Genomic DNA, 7,372 nt, shown 5'->3' with positions numbered 1-7,372 from the left:
TCTTTCCGTTTTTGTCGTGTGTATATTTTCTTTTGTCGCGTCATCATCGCATCATGCGCATCATCTGCATTGCATCGGCATCTCCGTTGCCGCCAGTTTTCAAAACTTGCATCTGTTATTAGTTGTCGCTTCTCTTCGCGTTCGTCATTGTTCGTTCCGAGCCTGACCGCACACGCACGCGCCCGCGGCTCCGTCGAAACCCTGTTTTAAAACTGTGCGTTAAACTTTCTCTGATCGAAGTGAAACTCGGCATGCGGTCGTGATTAGTTATAGCTAGGCCGCCTGTCGAAATTCGTCGCGATCGGAGTTCGTCTGGTACCCGAACGGTTGACCGTAGCGGCACCGTATTCGGTCTACCGTCGGACGTCTGTCGGTGTTTTAAAATTCGTGCCATGCCACCCGTTTTCCCTCTCGTCTCCGGGTGCCCCCTCTACACGGCCGCGTACCCATTCCCGCGTTCGGAATCGTCCGAATCCGACCCCGTGGTTGGATCCGGAACGAAATTCCGGCTAACCGAGCCCCCCGGTTGTCTATATATAGACCCCCTCTAATTTTCGGACAACCTCCCTCTAATCTCTCCTTGATTTCCGCCCCACTTACCAAACCCTAGCCGCCACAGCCTGCCCTCTCTCTCCTCCCTGGCGCCGCCGGCCCGCGGAGCCCATCCGGGGCCCGCCCGAGCCCGCATCGCGCCGCCGCCGTGGCCCGAGCTCCCTGCTCCCGGGTCTCCCTCCCATGGCCGCAGCAGCTGCCCTCGCCCTCCTCGCGGGATCCCGCAGCGCCTCGGATCCCCGGCCGCCTGCAGCGCCTCCGCTGGATCCCGCCGTTGCCAGCTCCTCCCTCGCCCCGGAGCCGCCCGTGCCGCAGCCGGCAGCCGGAGCCGCCGCATCCCGCCGGAGCCCGTGCTCCTTCCTATCGGGCGCCGCCTGCGCCAGCGCCTGCTGCGCCGCCAGATCGGGCCGCCGTCCTGCACCAGTCCCCGGCGGGCCCCCTCGTTTCCTTTGCCGGAGAGGAGCCCCGTCGTCGCGTGCTGCCAGGCGAGCTTGCGCCGCCGCCTGATGGCTCGGGATCGAGCCAAGCGACGGGAGCTCCTTCTCCCGCCTGGCATCCCGAGCGTTGACCGCAGCACCGCCGCCAACCGTCGCTCGCCAGGCCGGCCCCGTTCAGCAGCGGCCCAGCGCCCCGAGCCGCCGGCCCAGCTCCACCGACTCCCGTCGGCCGCCTCGGCCCGCTCCCGTGGCAGCTTCCTCGGCCCACCTCGCCTGCAGCGCCCCGGCCCAAGTGCCCTCCCAGGTGAGCCCTATCCCTCGCCCCAGGCGTGTAATGCTATGTTGCGCCCACCAGATACGGCCCGTTAGAGTTTAATAGCTTTCCTTTTCGATTAGTGGCATTTCAGAAAAAAAAAACGTATATTGTTTCACCCGTAACTTTTAATCCGTAAGTCGGATCGCGATGATTTTTATATGCTTTTCGTGTAGATTTGCGCGTAGAACCCGTTTATAGAACTTGCACATTTATTTGACGTAGTTTAATGTGCCAAATGCACTGTTTACCGTGTTGTCTCAATAGGAAGTGCCCGCATTTATTTTCCGCGCGTGAACGAATTGCTCGAATGCCATGATAGAAATGCCTATGTTTTAGGGACCATATTTCTACGTATTTTAGAGCGGTCTTTGATATTTTTGCGTGTATGGATTGCCGGTAGTTTATTTTCCCGTATATAGATTATTTTCTCGCTTTAATGTGTGGCTTTATTTTGTGTGGCAAACCCCACATATTATATATGTTTCCGGGGTAGAGAAAACCCATGGATTTTTCTGTGCAATTAGTTTTAGCTTTTGAGGAAGTTAGTTCGCGAGATATTTTTGCTTTGTTGCCCTTTTGATTAATTCGTAGGATTTATTCCGAGCCCCGTTCGAATTAGTTGTCAACTAGAGAGTTGATCTTGGATGTTTTGTGTAGTCCCTGGTATTTTTAGTTGCAGTAGAAATGCATGTTTAGGTGTTGTTTGCTTGCTCTCAAGTTGCTAGAAATAGTGCTGATTTGGAAGAGCTGAAATATTTCTATGTCTGGAATCTGTTATATTTTGTTGCTGTCTTGTCTTGCTTGCATCTTGTGATCTGTAGCTCTTTTGAGGTTGGTCCAATGGAGTTAGTTGTACCCTTTGTGTTTCCCTAGCATGCTGTAAAGTTTCATGCCATTTGGAGTCCTGTAGCTTAGGATTTTGCTGCTGTCAATATTGCTTCAGATCGAAAACTGCACTTTCATGAGGTGCAATTTTCACTAAGTCTGAAATAGTGAGTGTGATGCCATTTTGTGACTTCTTTCCCTAGTGTTCCTTGCTGCCATGTTAGTTGTTGTAAGTTTTTCGTAGTAGTGCTTCTTGCCCCCTTCCGTGCCATGCCTTGCTTGTGCATATCGGAGTTGTGTAGCCGTAGTTGTGGGGCGTAGTAAATGTTATGTGGCTGGTTTTGGCAGATTGTAGTGAGTTCTTGTTATGCTCATAGTTTTCGAACCGTAGCTCCGATTTGATCGTGTCCTACATGAAACTTGCTTAGGATCTCGTGTAGTTTCATTTTCTCTTGCTGGTTGTTTGTTTTGAAGTGCTCGTAGCTGTCGTTGCACACATATTGCATTCATGCCATCATATCTTGCGGTGCTTGTATCTTTTGAACCGTAGCTCCGTTGGAGATGTTCTTTACGTGTAGATTGCTTGCCTTGACGCGTAGAATCACGTGAACCTATTTGTTTTGATGTTTAACAACTAATTAAAGGTGTTAATTCAGATCTGGACAGAATTGTAAATTAACATGTGAGGTCGTCTCGGAGATGATATATGTCGTTTCCGACCTCATTTAAAATGCCTAGATAGGTAGTTTATCTACGCTTCACCTCTTCCCATGTTTAACCACATTTAATATTGCCGTGTACCTAATCGGGATAGAACTAAATAAATAGACGTGGAGTATCGTCAATATGCAACTCGTTGCATACTGAACTTCACTTAATGTGTAGAGTTTGATTGTGTGATTGGTCATGCCGTGACTTGCATGTATTCAGCTGCTCATGCATCATATGTATTGTGCATCGTGTGGTGAATATCGTGTGCTGATGCTTGTTTTCGGTTTCCCCGTCTCGATAGAGTTCCGCAAGCGTGCCGGATGTGAGGACCCGTTCGACTACGTTGGTTCGTCTGCTTCACGGAGGCATTCTTCTTCCAAGCGGGATCTCAGGCAAGATGACCATTTCCGCAGATACCATTACTATCATTGCCATGCTAGTTTATCGCTTCTATCGTTTATGTCTCGTTGCCTACCACCTGTTAAATATCAGCCTCTCAACAATGCCATGGTTACCTTCAACCTGTTCGACCTAGCAAACCACTGTTTGGCTATGATACTGCTTGCTTAATCCTGTTGATAGCGTTGCTAGTTGCAGGTGCAGTTGCTTCCATGTGAAAGCATGGGTTCCTTGTTATATCACCATATTAATGCTATTTAATTTAGTGCACCTATATACTTGGTAAAAGGTGGAAGGCTCGGCCTTTCTAGCCTGGTGTTTTGTTCCACCTTTGCCCCCCTTAGTTTCCGGCTACCGGTGTTATGTTCCATAATTGAGCGCTCCTAACACGATCGGGGTTGTTATGGGGACCCCCTTGATAATTCGTTTTAGATTAAAGCTGGTCTGGCAAGGCCCAACATTGGTACTACATTTGCCTAATCACCTAATAAAATTGCATAGGGACTTCCCGGGCCCCGAGGATAATTTAATCAACCCCGGGCCAGTGCTCCTCATGAGTGTTGGTCCAAAACAGAGCAGCTTATTAACGCTACCCGGGGCAACTCGGTGTTTGGCGTGGTAACCATCGCTCATCCGTCGTGTCCTGAGAACGAGGTACGCGACTCCTATCGGGATCGTCGACACGTCGGGCGGCCTTGCTGGATTAGTTTTACCTTTGACGAGATATCTTGTGCATCGGGATTCCGATGATGCTTTGGGTAATCTCAGAGTTGAGGTTTTCCACTAGGGAATCCGACGAGATCGCGAGCTTCGTGATTGAGGATTTCTATGCGGCTTGTGGTAATTTGTGATGGACTAGTTGGAGCACCCCTGCAGGGTTAAATCTTTCGGAAAGCCGTGCCCGCGGTTATGTGGCAACGTGGAAGCTTTGTTTAACACTGGTTCTAGATAACTTGAAGTTAACTTAATTAAAATATGCCAACTGTGTGCGTAACCGTGACTGTCTCTTTCGTGAGTTCCTTCTCCGATTGAGGACATGGTGGGGTTATGCCTGACGTGGATAGGTGTTCAGGATCATTCATTTGATCATCAGTAGCCACGACCGATATGCGTAGATCTCCCCCCTCTTATTCTTGTACTCGTAAGTTTAGCCACCAAATATATGCTTAGCCGCTGCTGCAACCTCACCACTTAACCATGCCTCACCCATTAAGCTTTGCTAGTCTTGATACCTTTGGAAATGAGATTGCTGACTCCCCTGTAGCTCACAGATTACTACAACACCAGTTGCAGGTACAGGTAAAGGTTACTTGACGCGAGCGCGTTGATTGTTCATTTGGAGTTGCTTCTTCTTCTTCTTCTTCATCGATCTAGGATGGGTTCCAGGCCGGCAGCCTGGGATAGCAAGGATGGACGTCGTTCTTCTTTTGTCGTTTGTTTTCGTCCATAGTCGGACCCTGCTCTTACTCTTGATGTTTATGTAATGTACTGATGGGACTCTGATGTAGCTTGTGGCGAGTGTAAGCCAACTCTTTATATATCTCTTATTTTCAGTACATGTACTTGTTACGATATCCATTCTTGCGACACGACGAGATGCGCTTCTATCCCAAACGAGGCCCTCGTGCCAAATTGAGGATAGGGTCGCATCTGGGCGTGACAGGGCCCCAACTTACGAGTTGAGATCATCGAATGAACATGCTTAGTGATGCCAGAGATCAATGATCACCGAACACACAAAAACTAAACAACAAGAGTCTTACATCCATACATACCGTTTGATACAATAAATGACCTTTGCGGTCAAGTCTTACATATATAGGGCCTTGAGGGCCAATACACCAAACTTGACCAATAACAGAAATATTGGTCGAAAGCGTGAGCCCATGCCATCAGCCTTAACCTACAAGCATTCTGATTGGGAAACATCCTAGCTCGCAGGAACGTCACCAAGGTGCTCTTCACCATTTCCTGTTCTCTCATACCTGGTCAATGAAATAACCAGTGGCAAGCCAATGAGGACTTTGAATGTACTCGCAAACAGCGCATGATGTGGAACAAGGTAATAAAGGAATATGAACTAGCATACGAATGCAGCCTTTGCGGAAAACAAGTTTTTATCGAAAATGAACATGGTCAAGTATTTGTATGGATATGCATCATAAGCTAGATGGTAATCTTAAGAACATGTCAAAAATATCAACATATCTGTTGAGAGTTGAACACCACAGGTTCACCCTATATGCCAAGTCACCAAACTTGTCATATCATCGTTCTCAGATAACACCTTTAAACACACACACACACACAAACACACTTGGTTTATGCGGAAACGACCAAATGTAGTTTAAGTAGGATTACCCAACTGTCCTTGACCGTGGACACGGCTATTCGTATAGTTTTACACTCTGAAGAGGTTGTACGCTCTACCCACGAGATCCGACAAACTTCCGTGTCATCCATGACTCGTGATATATAACATACACGAGGTAAGTACCCGATCATTGCCTTTCCCCTAACGACACTAGACAAAGAGTTCACTCGATTGGTACCAAGCCCACATGATGTATGTTTTACGAGCACCAACTCTAGACTGTATCATCCATGAGGGGACCAACGATGTGCCCGGAACACGTAAAAACGGCATGGTTTACCTACCTGGTACGACCCCGTCATAAGGGTGACCACATATCACTCCCGCTACTAGTAATGTGGCTCTTTGCTAGCACCGTCCAAAGTAATCAACAAAGCCCCGTCCCATAAAGGGGTATCGTGGTCGCACAGGTAAGGTTGGGACGGTCGACACATCATAAATATAATCCCATTTCTGAAACCACTCACACAAAACATTCCCAGTGCACCACTTCTTGCTCAAGTGGTCACCAAACTCAACATCATCACCCTCGGGCATTAGTGGCACCCGACGGGGTTTTCGTAAAACCTCTGGTATCAACTCTGTGTTACCATCATCATGCACATGCTCTTTCTATTCGTAGCACTACTGTCTACTTGTCCATATATTATCAGTGTGACCCTCATAGATGATAGGGTCATGCTCAATGCAAGTACTCTAGAGGAGCCATCGGTAACACCATGTTGGGTGCACCGAATAACCTTAACTATCTGCATGAGAATAAAGTATTCAACTTTGCATGCATGAAAATGTTTTCTAAGACATGGTCAAAGGGCTGCTCGCCTTTATCACATAAGTCCTCGGGGTCTTCAAGGTCTTCCGGTCGAACTCCGAGTACTCCATCTACTCTGTCACTATCGTCGGAAACAAACACACTAAGCCACACATCAAGCAGAAACAAAAGTGCTAAATAAATAGGAGTTTTATTTTTGTTGGACCTCTCTGGTCATAAGAAAAATACCTGAAGCTTGCTATAGGAGATTTGGAACATCAAGGATTTTTGAATGGAAGGAAGGGGGAATATGTGGTCCTTTAAGAAGCCTCCAGAAAACATTCTATTAAAAATGAGTGGAGGCACTCAATAAACAGAGCATGATTTTAGAAACATTTAGGAAGTTGTTTCACTGGATTTGGAGTTGATATGAATATTCTAGGGATTTTATAACATGGAATAAATAGCAAAAAGGAGCTATTTATTTAATGAAACAGAAGCATGCTAGATAAAAATGTTGACTAATGCTTAAAAAATAGTGCATGATATAATAAGGTTGTGGAAATTGGAACCACTCCATTTGGAGCTGATTTGAACCCCATAGGGTTTTTGCAAGGTGGGGCTAAATATATTCACATCTGCATTTGAATATTAATACCATATAAAAGTTGTTTGAAAATATGTGCAAAGCACCTCTTCTGATAGATCTTGATTTTAGGAACCTGCAGAATTTTGAATAATCAGATTTGGAGCTGACATAAATTTTTGATGAATTTATGAAGTGTTTAGATGATAAATAAATGGAAAAAGGGGTCACCAGAGGGCTATCGTGTGCCCACTGGCTCTGCGGAGGAGTTGGGCTGGCCCAGCGGCTCGGGCTGGCGCACAGGAGGGCCACGTCAAAGGCGCCTTCCTGGAGGGGCGCTTTCTCCGCGGGGAGGCGGCGTCCAGCGGGGCGCCTCCACTTAACGGCCTGGCCCACCCGCCAGCTCCCCTAGCCAACTGAT

The sequence above is a fragment of the Hordeum vulgare genome, chromosome 3H (genome assembly GCF_904849725.1).
Source record: "Hordeum vulgare subsp. vulgare chromosome 3H, MorexV3_pseudomolecules_assembly, whole genome shotgun sequence".
NCBI lineage: Eukaryota > Viridiplantae > Streptophyta > Magnoliopsida > Poales > Poaceae > Hordeum > Hordeum vulgare.
The sequence above is the reverse complement of the archived record's forward strand: the minus strand, read 5'-3'. Positions refer to the sequence as shown.